Source organism: Gallinula chloropus (genome assembly GCF_964237585.1).
Source record: "Gallinula chloropus genome assembly, chromosome: 3".
Classification (NCBI taxonomy): Eukaryota; Metazoa; Chordata; class Aves; order Gruiformes; family Rallidae; genus Gallinula; species Gallinula chloropus.
The window spans coordinates 56068329-56081774 of record NC_140087.1 but is presented as its reverse complement, the minus strand read 5'-3'; the positions used below and the strand labels follow the sequence as shown (position 1 = coordinate 56081774).

Genomic DNA, 13446 nt, shown 5'->3' with positions numbered 1-13446 from the left:
TTTGTAATTCTGCATTCTTTCCTGCTCAGCCTGAAGCTTTCTCGTGTTAAATGTTTGGTTTGAATTTGCACCTTTTCTGCCCAGAATGTATCAGTGATGCAAGACCTGCTGGTTGGGAGATTTTTCAGAATATAATATAGAGTCTGAAAATCAAGTGGTATTGGGCTGGCACGCCTGTGTGCCCAAAATAACTTCAGACCTATAAAAATATGCAGCAAGAAATTCATTCTTAAGGAGGGAAAATAAATCTGTGTGAATACTTTTGACTGTGAAGGTGACTGACCAGTAGAGCAGCCTACCATATCTTACAGTGGATTGGTTCCCCATCCTTCAAAGTTGCTTTAATTGACCAGATTGTTCATTTAAAGTAATGGTCAGGTACAAATTGTATTAATACAAGTGAATCATTGACTAAAAACTATGTTAAACCGTATTTAAGTTTAAATCGTATTTGTCCAACTTAGCACACCTAATGGAGTCAATCTATACCTTGCTCTTTGTTATTGTTGTTTTCCATATGCATTGCATTATAAAGGTTTCTTAGTCTTAAATGCATTTCACAATAGCATATGGCTGTTCCAGTAAGAGTAAAATGTTTATTCACGTTCTGTATGCTGTATGAAAGGACTTCTTTTTTTTTTCTTCCCCCTCTTTTTTTCTGTCTATGAATGGATAAAAGACTTTTTATAAATATTCTTGGCTATGGCAGCATGTTTTGTACAAATATAGTTAACTATACTGGCATACAAACACAATGCAAAAAAATATGTTAATGCAGGAAGCAAATGTTACCTTTTGGACTCATATCAACATGGGTACATGGAGCTCTCCCTGAACCTGCCTCATGCCTCTTTTCTATCAGAGTTTGGCGTAGGGTTGTGGTATAATTGTTTCTTGGCATACCTCATCTTTGGCCTCTCTGCTAACCCAGTTGTGTTTTCTAGTGACAAAATCATCAGTTTGGGCAGTGAGTGCAGCTTCTTTTTTTTTTTTTTTCGCCTTCTTTTTTCCCTTTTCTTTCTGCTTCTCCTGAGAAAAGAGTAAGCTTTGGAACAATTGTGTCATTCTGTTATTAAACTTGTGAAAGGACAAGAATTGAATTTTCCGAAAACCGCAGTAGGAAGGGACAAGGTATGTTTGCAAGACAGCATTAGTAGTCATTGAGACTCTGCTCAAAATGGGTGATAGTACCCTCAGCCCTGCCTTGGAAGGTGCCATCTGTTTTGTGTAACTCTTGTGACCCCTTACGCCTGTACTGATACGGCTGCATGCATTTCAGAGTGTGGATCTTGGGCTTTCTTGTCAGAAATTTGGCTCCTATACAGTTAGAATCAAAATACTGAAATACTGAGGTACCACACCCTGACAGATGCAAAGTTCTGATAAATGTCCAAGACCTGCCTGGCTGTAATGTGCTTCTTGTTAAGTAAGCTGAGTGAACTGGGGCTGATCAGCCTTGAGAAAAGAAGACTGAGAGGGTTTCTGATCAATGTTTATAAATATCTGAAGTGTGGGAGACAGAGGGAAACAGCCAACCTCTTTTCAGTGGTCTGTGGGGACAGGACAAGGGGCAATGGACACAAGTTGGAGCACAGAAAGTTCCACACCAATATGTGTGAAAGAACCTCTTCATGGTGAGGGTGACAGAGCACTGGGAAGGGTTTTCGGGGGGGTTGTGGAGTCTCCTTCTCTGGAGCTATTAAAGACCTGTGTGGACACCTACCTGTGCAATCTGTCCTAAGGAAACTCCTTTGGCAGGATGATCTCTGGAGGTCCCTTCCAACCCCTATAATTGTGTGACAAAAAAGTCTAGCAGCTTTTCTGGAGGAGCTGTTCTACCTACCTACCTTTGTCACAGAGTCTGTTGCAGTTCTCCCACTTCCCACCCTCCCTAGATGATGAGACCATGATGAAGAGGAGAATCAAGCCCAATATATACAAAACCTTGTGATTCTGTGAAAAAAGCTTTACCATGGATAATGGCAACGTACTGCTATGTTCATTCATAGTTCTGAAATAAACCCCAGAAAATACAAAGAAACGTGGCCATGTGAATTTACTTTTGTGTGCACAATGAATACTTCCCAGCTTTGCTGCTTCCCATTTATCATTGTCTTTTATTCTTGTCTAGAGTAACTGCCTTGTGATTGTAGATACATAGAAGTTTTAGGAGTTAGCAGGCACTAGTTAGAAAGGGAGTAACAAGGCAAGAAACGCTGAAAGGCTGCATCCAGTTATTCACTTTGTATTACAACACAGACTGCCCTTGTATCGGTTCCCTTTGAAACTCTGTGTTTAGCAAGTAATTATTCAGGGTGATAAGTCAGAAGAGCTAGTGGCCATTTCCCAACAGAACCAAGCCTTAATTTTTAAAATAGTTGAAATTCTGTAGTTGAGTGTGGAGGCGCCACGATTGTTTCTTCCTTGAGTACTGGAGTTTCGATGTTCCTCTGGCTTCTGCTGCAGCCATGGGTGCTGAGAGGCAGGTCAACAGGGAGAAGAGGGCTTCTCAGGGCTTTGCCAGCAGCCAAATGTGTGTGCTGTGAGGTGGACATAGAAGGCACTGATGCCCCCAAATTGTATGTCCCCAGCCTCTGACTTTAGCTGTAAATATAGAGGAGTTGCCTAACTTTGCTGAAACGACTGTGAGTTTTCTGCACAGATAGCTGAAGTGGTCTAACCCTTTGGTTCAGTCCTTGTCCCTTGTAGTAAGGGGAATTCCCTCACCATGCAACTCAGCCCAGCTCAGGCTACCCATCTTCAATTTTTACCAACTTGAACTAGTGACAGGTTTAAGTACTAAAGAGACCCCAGGATCACAGCATGCAGCGTTAGCAGTACTTCAGTTTACCCAATGACTTTATTAAGAGGAGGTGGACAATTAAAGAACTACTGTATAAAATAACAGTCCCGCTGAAAAGAAAGCAGGATATAAGAATGAGCTGAGTCCCAGGATGTTTGTACAGACAAAACTCACACCCCAGAGGGCAAAAAATGTGGCCTGGCTCTCAGAATCTGCAGTTGATCATTGTTGCAGGAAGTGGAGGAAGCTGTGTTACATGGAATGATCAAAATTCAGAGCGTCTGTATTGTTATTCTCAAGAATTATTATTCCCTGCTTGCCAAAGCAAAGGCTGTTTTAGCTGGCTTTCTGGACATCCATCTTCTTCCTGTCACCAAGAGACAGAGAGGCAGAAACTGTTAACTTCCATCATAACCGAGAGCACATTATAATGATTAAGGTCCAAAAATGAGAGAAGGTTTGGCATTATTTCATACACATTTTTATTTCAAGAGCTGCTTTCTTAATTTTATTATAGAAGATCTGACACTTTGGAAGGACAGGGCACGGCTCATTAACAGGCAGCAGCACAAAGTAACTTTAATGTACATTTCAAGCATTCTATAAAGGAGACAAAAGATTTGCATTCTGAGCTCATGGGTGCCACCACTGCAGTCTCTTGAGCATCCAACACAGAGGCCCTGTACTTGAAGCAAAGTGACGCAAAGCAGTCAAATTTCCTTTGTAGCTGCTCTGCTGCCTTTATATACTGAACTTTAGGCTAAGGGTGATACTGAGGGCATCATCACAGAGCAGCCCAAAGCCTTAGGAGAACCACCACTTCTTTTTGTGTTCCCAAGGCAGCTGGGAGGGGAGTGGGCTTTGCCTGCTCAGTCTTTGCTCTGAGTGGTAACCTTACTGACTGCCACGGAGATGTCTGTGTGAAAGCACGGCCTCCCTGCTTTCAAAGACTGGCCTCCACTCAGACAGTCTGATTTCAGAGACCTCTTTCGGTATGGATTGGTTTTATAGCTCCTTCTCTGTGTTGCAGCTGTTTTGTCTTAAATATTTTATTAGTTCTAACCCCTGTTTTAATTGGTGTAATTGGCCAAAAAAAAAAAAGAAAAAAATCACCACTGAAATGCATTGTGGAAGGCCACTCATTTCTATAACAATTCTTAATTTGTGGCAATATACTTGCTTTATAATCCCTATAAATGCTCACTATCATTTATTTACTAGCCAATGCAGTTTAATTACTTTACTCTGGAAATAAAGATGTCTAATTGAGTCAGCTTACATACACACCCTGAAGATGTATGAGAGAAGATAGGTGGTGGGGGAGGTTTTTGCTGGATCACAGAATCACAGACTCATAGGGGTTGGAAGGGACCTTCGGAGATCATCGGGTCCAACCGATGCTTGCAGACCTCTTACAGGGCTCCATTTGGTGAAGACCGCTGCAACTTTATGGCTTGCTTTTCTCTTTTCACCCTAAAACATATTGAAGGGTGGGCTGTTTATTTTCCCTGTGTTGTTTTTATGTATTGAAATATTGTAGTGAAAATAGCTGGGTGGGGTGTAATGAATGTTTTCAAAGACTTTCCTTTGAAAGAGGCTTTCTTCCAGCTCTTGGTGGTCACCACCCATTTTCCTGTGCGGTGCATGCCTCTCTCATTGTTCCTACCCACAAAGGCCCCTTGTGTGAACCTGTCAGCAAATGTGCCAGTGCAAGGAGATAAAATGTCACGGGATACTGCTCCAACCCTGCTGACATGCCAGGGTTTTCACCCACAAATGTTCGTTGGTGTTGCCCAAGGCATAGTGTGCAGTGTGAGATCATAAAACTTGGGATTTGTCAACAATTTTTGCCATGGTTCAACTGTTGACGGTTGAGTAGGTTTGAGGCTGAAGCGTAGGTATGTATACCACTGATAGTAAAATCATGTGACAACAGTGTTTGTCCCTTAGGCTTGAAATGAGTCTTAATTTACCTGCAGTTGCACCATCTTGATAAATAACGCTGGTTGTGGTTTGGTATGGGCTGGGATGTGGTCAGTACCCCATCTGAAAAAAACCCCAACAAAACAGGTTTTGAATTTAACTTCTGGGCAACCCCCTGGCCTGTGAATTGCACTTCGCTCACCTTTAGGTTTAACTCTCTGGTGAGGAGATAAAGCACATCCTTTGGTATGTGTTTTTTAGAGTAGGTAAATAGTTGAGTTATCTGAAAACAGATCTTAGCAATACCTGCTGAGCTTCTGAGCAACAGTATGTATGGACCTCTAGATTAGCTGTCAAAATTGACTGATTACTACAAGTAATGCCCCAAGATAAGCATCTCTAATCTCTCAAACACAAATCATTGATAGAGATCTCGGCTTGTGCATTGTCATAACCTTATCCCTGCTGCTACAGTGTGATTCCAGCTGTAGCTGGAGGGACTCTCGAATGTAAGTGGGAAGTGTGGGGAAAAGCAAAGTGATACACGTATCACCCCCCAAAATTCACTGATTTGAATGCCAAGTCCAGTTTGGACTAATGTTGAGACAGCTCTTTCTGAGAATTGTTTAGTGGGTTTGGTGGTGGGCTTTTTGTAGTCTGGGTTATCTCTGAAGCTTGCCATATTTTTGTTGGTATCAGAGAGTTGATTGCCAGAGGGAAGGAATCAGTGATCTTCAATCTTGATATAGCAAAACTAGTCTTGGGAGGGAAGACTTGAGTTTAGATGACTTTGTGCTCCTCTAATTGAGAATTGACTGTGTGGTGAGCTGCTCATTTCTCTCCAAATTTCCTTATTATTTGGGAAGGCTGAGGAGGCATTTTACTTACCTGTTTTAAGTGTGAGTGCCAGCAGCTTTACAAGGGTGACCCAGAGCAGTCCTGACTGTGACCGGCACAGGGGAGGGGGGCTTGCTGAGCACACAGTGAGTTGGAGCAGGAAACTGCTCTGCCTGAAAACTAAACCATGAGAAAAGTCTCTCTGACATGTAGTCGTAATGCAAGGAATTGGTTGAAAAGGCAAGGATCAAATGCCTCTACGTTTTAACTGCTGATCAAACAGCAGCCCTGACACCTTTTCTGCACGTTGCGGGCCTTGCGCAGTTCCACGGGGCTGTGCCTTGCCCCAGGAGCAGCATGTTGGGCACGTCCTCTGAGGTATCAGGCTCGTGCTGGCATGGCGACTGCAGGACGGGCTGCACTCATGGTGTCGTAAAATAATCCAGGACCAGATTAATGGCAGCTCAAATCCCAATACTTATCTTTCTGGTTCAAGGTACTCATAAAACTAGAGAGAAAACGGTAGAACATAAATCCTGTAGATGTTGTTTTGCTTACTGTGATTAAATTTATCAGACGGTGGTGGCATATTGTGTACCTAAATGCTTTAAGAAAATATAAGCCCTCCTGCAGCCTTAGCAAGGTTTTCAACATGGAATTCCCAAAGTAGTATTTAGTTGCTGTGACAGTATCAGTATTCACAATGATACTTTAAATTGCAGGTGTGAAGTGTTTTACTTACTTTCTGTAGCTGCATTAAGCGGAGCTAGTGGTACAAGAAAAGATGCTACTGGTATAAGCATTTTAAAACTGTGTGGGTGCAATGCTTTTCATCTCAGCACCACCTCTTTAGTTTTTTTTCCAGATATAAATGCCAGGAATATTCATTAAAATACATAAAATATATATCTAATACAGTTTCATTATTAGACTAAAGGTACCAGCAGTCTTACACGTGTCTTGGAAGTTCATGTGGCATTTATCCTGTCTAAACAGCTAATGTGTTCCCCATTTAAGAAGCCATATTCCCGGCTATGTTAGTTACTGTCAATGTGGTGGTCCTAGGGTGACCACCCTTAGTGGTGGACATAGTGACTCATAAAATATGCTCAAAAGACACCAAAGGTTTGGTGTTCACTTAGGCCTCATCTCTTGGTGCTCTAACCATACTAGCCAAGTCCTTATCCCTTATTGTCTTGGCTGCATCCTTTGAAAAGGCCTAATGAAAATGGAAATTAGTTCCTTGCCCTTAAAACGAACTCATCCCTCACCATTCCTGAGACACTCTTATTTCTCGTTTTCCTGACTCTCATCTAGCATTTGGTTTTAAACTTGGAGGGAAGAATTACATGGCATATGATCTGGCAGTGGGTGCCCAGCTTTACTGAACTAGCAGTGATTTGTTCCTTAGTGGGCATTTACAGAAGCACTAGAAATCCCCCAGTCAAACCGAGGAGTCCATGGTGAGTTACTGTAAGTCAGAGGAGCTTTAAAGGAAGGGTGGAAGGTATTTCATTTCCTTATTTTTGTAATAGCCCTTTTTGTTAGTAGGTTTTCTTGTTACCTTCGAACTCTCATTTCCTCTATTAACAAATTCCCTATTTTGGTGTCATTTGTATTTGTTTTGCCTGCGTGCTGGGTACCATATCCCAGTGTGCAGCAGCGCTGCCTTAGCACTTACCTGCCATGAACACCCCACATAGTGTCGAGCCTTGTTTTCTTCCTCCAATAACTCTGCGTCTTTCCCCTTCCTATCACTCTTGTTGGTGTGCTGAATCTGGGTATCTAGTGTCTTCTCAAGACTTCTGAAATTATTCTTTTCATTGGGAAGAGGTATAAGGAGGCATCTGTATGGGACTGTGTATGGGTTTCACTGGCAGCTCTCATAGTTTGGCCTGAGCTCCTGGTGAGAGAGCAAATTGCTGTTTGTAGCACTTTTTATTTACTGATGGTCACTTTTATTACTTTATCGGAGGGGGCTTTCCAAAGCACAGCATGCCATCCAGAATGAGCTGCTTGTCAGGTTAGAAAGACTTTTTAAAGGGATTTTAAGGCTAAGGAAGCCTGGCCGCTGGCTGCTTGGTGTTGGTGCAAGCACACAGTCAGCAGTGTGGCTCTGAGATAGCTGCAAGGGAGTGCCTCCCCATCAGCGGAACTCCTCTTTTGATATTTATGCTGGTCTAAATCACCTAGGGATTTTCTGAGCAGAAGGTAATGCAAAATATAAACACGCAGCAATAAATGGATTTGCTAGGTTGAAGTGAATCTTTGCTGTTATCTAAGGTAGTGCCGCCTGTTAAAATACCTTTTATTGAGTTTTTACTGCTTTGAATTGGAAAATCTTTTTTCTGCTGTCTGATCAGTTTTTCTCATTTATTTGTACAGTAAAATATTTTCTTATCTTTATGCATCCCTAGAACGTATTTTTCTTGCTCTGCAAGTTAGAAGCTGAAGTTTTAACTCTAAATCATTTGAATTAAGCATTTACTACAGAAATTTCATGAGACAGCTTAATTAACTGTGGATTCTTGACCTTTAAAGTGCTGGAGGTAGAACCATTTAATAACCAGCCACTGGATATAAAGTAATATGCCTGTTGTTTTACTAGCTTGCATACCTGGCAGTTTGAAGCAAAGTCCAAGGGTCACCAAAATCATGAAGTAAACCCAAGCGAGCCATTCTGAACTACCTATTTCAAAGCGTACGCAGTACCTATGCACATATGAAGGCTACTGCGTTACATACAAGGTATTTTTATGCGAAGTGCGGATTGCAATTCCTCTAAAAGCTTCTGTGATCTGGATCTTACAAGGTGGGAGCGCAATTTGGTGCTGCTACTGGGCTGCTTAGTCTTAAACAAGCAAGCGTGTGTGTACACATACAAAGTATCGACCCACATGGACTTGTTGGGAGCAGCGAAATCCTGAGCAGAAGATTGCTATCTCAGCAAGTCCCCTCCATCATCTGAAAGGAGGCCACCAATGCCCTTGACAGAAGGGAGGACCGCTGAAGCTGACCACGCAGCGCCGGTGTTGACTGAGTGGGTACCAAGGGCTTTGAGGGGGTAACTGCACTCAGTAAGGACCAGGGAGACATGTGGGCAGGGGTTGGTTGGCAGGGATTACTGGTGGACATGAAGTACCAGTAGGACTGAGGCTGCAGACAGAAATAATCATAATCAATGGGAAAAGTAATGAAACATCAGGTCAGTCCCTCTCAGCTGAGCTGAGGGGAGGCTTGCATGGGCATCTTAGCCCTACTTTAGGCTGGGGATTCACACCTTAAACCTAGCATAAACTCCCGTGTGGAGGGGTGGTCTGTTTGCCCCAGTGTTTGTGGGGGCTCATCCACACTGTCTGGGTTGCAGGTACCACCTGCAGGTGCCCAGGTTGGCTGCCACAGCAGTTCTCCTGGCTGCCAGAGTCCAGAGCTGTCAGAGCAATGAGTGCTGGGAAGATAATCCCTAAGCTGACGTGATCATTTTGCAAGGTTATTTAAACCAGATCAGTTACGTGGGGTTTCAGGCTTTGCCAATAGGTTCCCATGCCTGGAGTTTCCAGTCCTGCAGTAAGAGAAGCTGCCGAAAGCCAGATTATGATCTTCACCCCCCCAGTGTGCAAGAGCTTCATCTGCAGGCATTCCCACCGATTTCAGGGAAGCTGTGTTGCAAGGGGCTTCCAGAGATGAGTCAGAGGATAGGAATCTGGCTCCCAGGATCAGTGCAGGTCATTCCTACACCCCCTTCAGATGCTTCTGGCCTGTGTGATCACGTGCTCCGTTCCCATGGTGGGTGTACCCCTGGGACCAGTTTGTTGTTTGGGTTTGTGGGAGAGGCGCAGAGGTTTGGGTTTGTGGGAGAGCACAGGAGCTTCAGAGAGCTCCTGAAAATTTGGGAGCCTCACCTAGAGAGGGCAAATACTTGTCAGTTGTTTGTCATCTTTTCTCACATGCCTTGGCCCATAAATTCTATTTTCAGAGCACAAACTAAACATGCCGGGAGGGAGTGGGAAATCATGTAAACAGCCGTCCTGGGGGTACAGTGCCATACTTGTGTTCTGTGGCAGGGAACAGCTCTCACCACCTTAACTCTTCCATTCCCTATTTTTTGTGTGCATGTAAGCGCTGCGGCCCCAGAGCATCATCCAGCAGCCCTGGCGGAGTCCCTGCTGCAAAGCGACAGCTTCCTTTTCCTTCTCCTCAAGCCTCCCAACCACCCTTATGGTAGCCAAGTCCTGAGTGGAGTCCCCATCCCGTTCCTGAGGTTGATCACTGTATTTCCAGTGGAGACTTGAGCTTCCCCATTCCTTTCTTGTCATTTGATTGGGAATGGTCAAGCTGCGCGTGTGGCCAAGCGGGGCCTTATCCTGCCGGATCCCAGGACTCCTGGAGAGGTGATAGTTGGGGAGCTCTCAAGCAGCTTCCCGGCATGTGGGCCTTGCACCAGTGTACGGGTGGATGGATTTGTGGTGTCTTTCTCCTTTCCTTCCCCTCTGCATTTTTAAAAATCTGACACAGGTTTAGGTGAGCGAGCTTTCTGCTTCTGCTTGCGTCACTTTCTCCAAGCAGTGACGCACACGTGTGCTCTTTTTTTGCCGTGTAAGTGGGTGGTTTATGTGCTGGGAGGGAATGATTCATAAATTAACTAGGGCCTGGACCTTTTCTCTGTCGCCCTAATGATGTGTGAAGGGGATTCGGTGTCAGCCTTTCTTCCTGGCCTTCAAACCCGCAGGTCCTTGAGTCCTTCCATTTCACTCTCTAGCTGCAGGTAGTCCAGCCTTGCCTGGGGTAAAAATGCTAATCCCATGCATAAAACGGGGGCAAAACACTGCTTTTTGCAGAATTCTGTCACTCAGCTGCAATTTCTGAAGCCTTTTGCAACCAGGATGAGTAAAAACAGAGTGACCATCCTTGACACGGGTGTCCCCTAGGAGGGACAGCACACAAGATGTCTGCTGGGGTGGGAAGCTGCATGGGACAAGCAGCATGGGGGTGTTGGGGCCTTGCTGTGCTTGTGGTGGGCTGGCTGCAGTAGCAATGGCAATGTGAGGGTGTCCTGAACAGCAGGAAAATTGAGGCAAAGGAAGCCACAAGGGGAAATGCTTAACAAGCAAATTGTTTGTTTATTTAAAATGATAATGGGTGAGCAAGAAGGTCTTTTGAAAGCAACCAGGCAGGCTGATTCCTCCCCTTGTTTTCCAATGTGAAAGGTCTGGTGCAGTGTGTCTCTCTGTGTCTCTCTGCAGAACTGAGCGATAGTCAGAGGCAGTGTTGAGAGAAAGCATCTGTGGCACAGAGGGGAAAAAAAATCATCCTCTGCTCATAGCATTAGTTATTAGAAACCTTGAGCAACCCATGGTTAATAAAACCAGCTTGTCTCATTAGCCACACTTCAAAATTATATTTACAGAAGTTAGGAAAACTAAATATTTTTCTTTGTGGCCGGAGTGGCGTCATGAGAGACCCTGTCTTATACAACCCCTTTTTACTGCACAAATTGCGACATGGCTTTGGCCTTGGTTCCCAAAGTTTCGTATTTAAAGGAGGAGGGATTGGATCTTGTTTTGGCCAAGTTGCTTCTAATGTGAAAATTGTGGGCTCTAGATTTAGAGCAGAGCTTGAATGTTTATGGTTCAAGTTAAATTTTCCAAGCTGCAATTGGAAATTGTTGCAAATATTGCCGTGTAGTTTTTGTTCTTTTGGTTTTGTTTCGGTTCTACTCTTTTATTTTGTTGGTAGAATTAGAAACTGAGAAGATTTATATTTTTCCCCCCAGTCTGGCATCTTTATAAGCACAGTATAGACACTGTCCTTTAGAGAGCAAGAAACATCGGTGTAAGTAGTTCACATGGCTCTCCTATTCCCAGCCCCTGCCCTGGGAGGACACAGGGCATTTTCTCTTGTACCTTATCAGACAGCTGTACAAAAGGACTTTTTTTTTTTTTTTTTAATGTGGACACAGTATGACTCTTACTTGACAAGGATAAAAGTTATGAGTTAGTATCACCTTGTGAATATCTGATCCTTTATGTTCAAGCTTAGATTGGCCAGTGTTTGCTCCAGCGGTGTCCCTTAAGTTGCTCCTAAAGTTGGATCCTGCTGTTGTGTACTGCAATGTGTGTATGTCTCATCCCGTGCATACCTCCTGTAACAGATGCCATATGAGAAAATATTCACCTCGAGCAAAATAATTGTGAAAGAGGTTTGCTGAGGGCTGATCACGGATCTTGAGACGATACCGCAAGCATTTATGAGGCCCCTTGCCCTGTTAGCACACCCACTGGTGAGCACCTATCTGATCCCCAAGTGTATTGCAGCACGAGGACTCTACTCATGTGCTGTGAGCACATTTCTGCTTTGGATGATGATGTTGAATGTCCAGCCTTGCCTGGGGCCCTGCAAACACCTTACTGTAACTTTACTATTAGCGTTTAACACGCACCCTGGGTATTTTTCCTACTCTCCAATTTATGAAGCTACCTGTGATTTCCATGGTAGAAGCTTTTGCAGACAGTAGCTTTTCTGGAAATGGTCAGCTTCTTTAGAATGTATTAATATTTTTATCTTTTTTATGAGACCAGAAATGATTGAAATAGTTTATAGGATTAAATGATGTGATTAATATTTGTTTTCCTCATCATCTTCATGATGATGAAATATAGTTATTGAAACATCCTGTTTTTATAGGATTTTTTTCGTGTTGCTGATCCATCCTAAGTTTATAGGCTCATTATTTTATACTGACATTGGAAAAAGCAGGTTGTAAGATGCTTCATTTTTAGGCGGCCTTGCAAATGGAGAGGTGCCACTAGCGATTCTAGAAATGAATGTGTGGCCCCAACAGCAAAAACAGTGGGGCTGTTCTTTTCCACACCCTGCTCTGTGCTCATCCAAGCTGCACAGTTTGCAGGATTCTGCCTGAAAAAGAAATGTGTTCTGTGTTGGCGTGTCGAAGGTGTGAAACCTGAACTTGTGCAAGTGAAGGAAACTTCACAGTATCTGCAGAGGTACGGTGGGGTTGAGATGGCTGGTGGTTCTGAATGGAGCCAAGCTCTTCATATTCCGGGATAAGATTTGGACTTTATAAAAACTGTCCTATCCCAAATCCATTATACATACAGCCCTTATTTTTCCTTGAAAGTTAAATTTAGCCTTAAGTCTCTTGGTGGCTTAATTTTGCATATTTGCTTCATAAAATACCTTTCCCTTCATTACTTCCTGCTCTTCTGTTCACTGCACAGTTTGAAGGAGGCTGGCCTGGCCCTATGGGTTATGTTATTTTGCTCAAGAAGGAGTCTATTTTCATAGACAATGGAGAGATGGTGATTAAATTAGAATAGCTTCTACAAAGGAGGGGTTTCTTGCAACCAACAGTATTTTCTTTCCCATTTTGTATACTTCGTGGTCAAGAAAAGGTGGTTTTCCAAAGTAGTGTTGAATTAAGAGCTGAGACAGTTGTATATACAAATATAGTTCAATACCCTATTATTACTTTTATTTTAATGAGGGGTACAGCTGTTGAAACTATGACATTGAAATATCTATGACATGGCCACGAGCACAGTAATTCTTGCAGCTTTAAGAAAGACAGTAAATCAATTTAGATTGAACGAACAATTTTTATTCTTAACATTTCCTGAATCCCAGGAATAATAGTTTGCTATTTCATTTCAAATCTCTTGCCAAAGGCAGATCTAGATCCTGTTACACTTAACAGGGATTCAGGGTGTCCAAAGCCTGGCTTGTATGGAATTGGAGCCCTTTCCCTTCCTAATTCCCATTTTAAAAGGAGCAAATAGATACTAACATCTACTCAATTAATTTAAACCAGTTGACAGAATGGATTCATTGCTGACAAGATTTACTCTTGCAAACGCTTCTCTCAA

General features: G+C 43.2%; 1 protein-coding gene across 1 annotated transcript in view; it reads left to right on the top strand.

Moving 5' to 3' along the window:
* The window catches only part of EPAS1 (endothelial PAS domain protein 1), a 79438-nt gene that overhangs the window by 29795 nt on the left and 36197 nt on the right, over positions 1-13446 (top strand). The window lies entirely within an intron of this gene.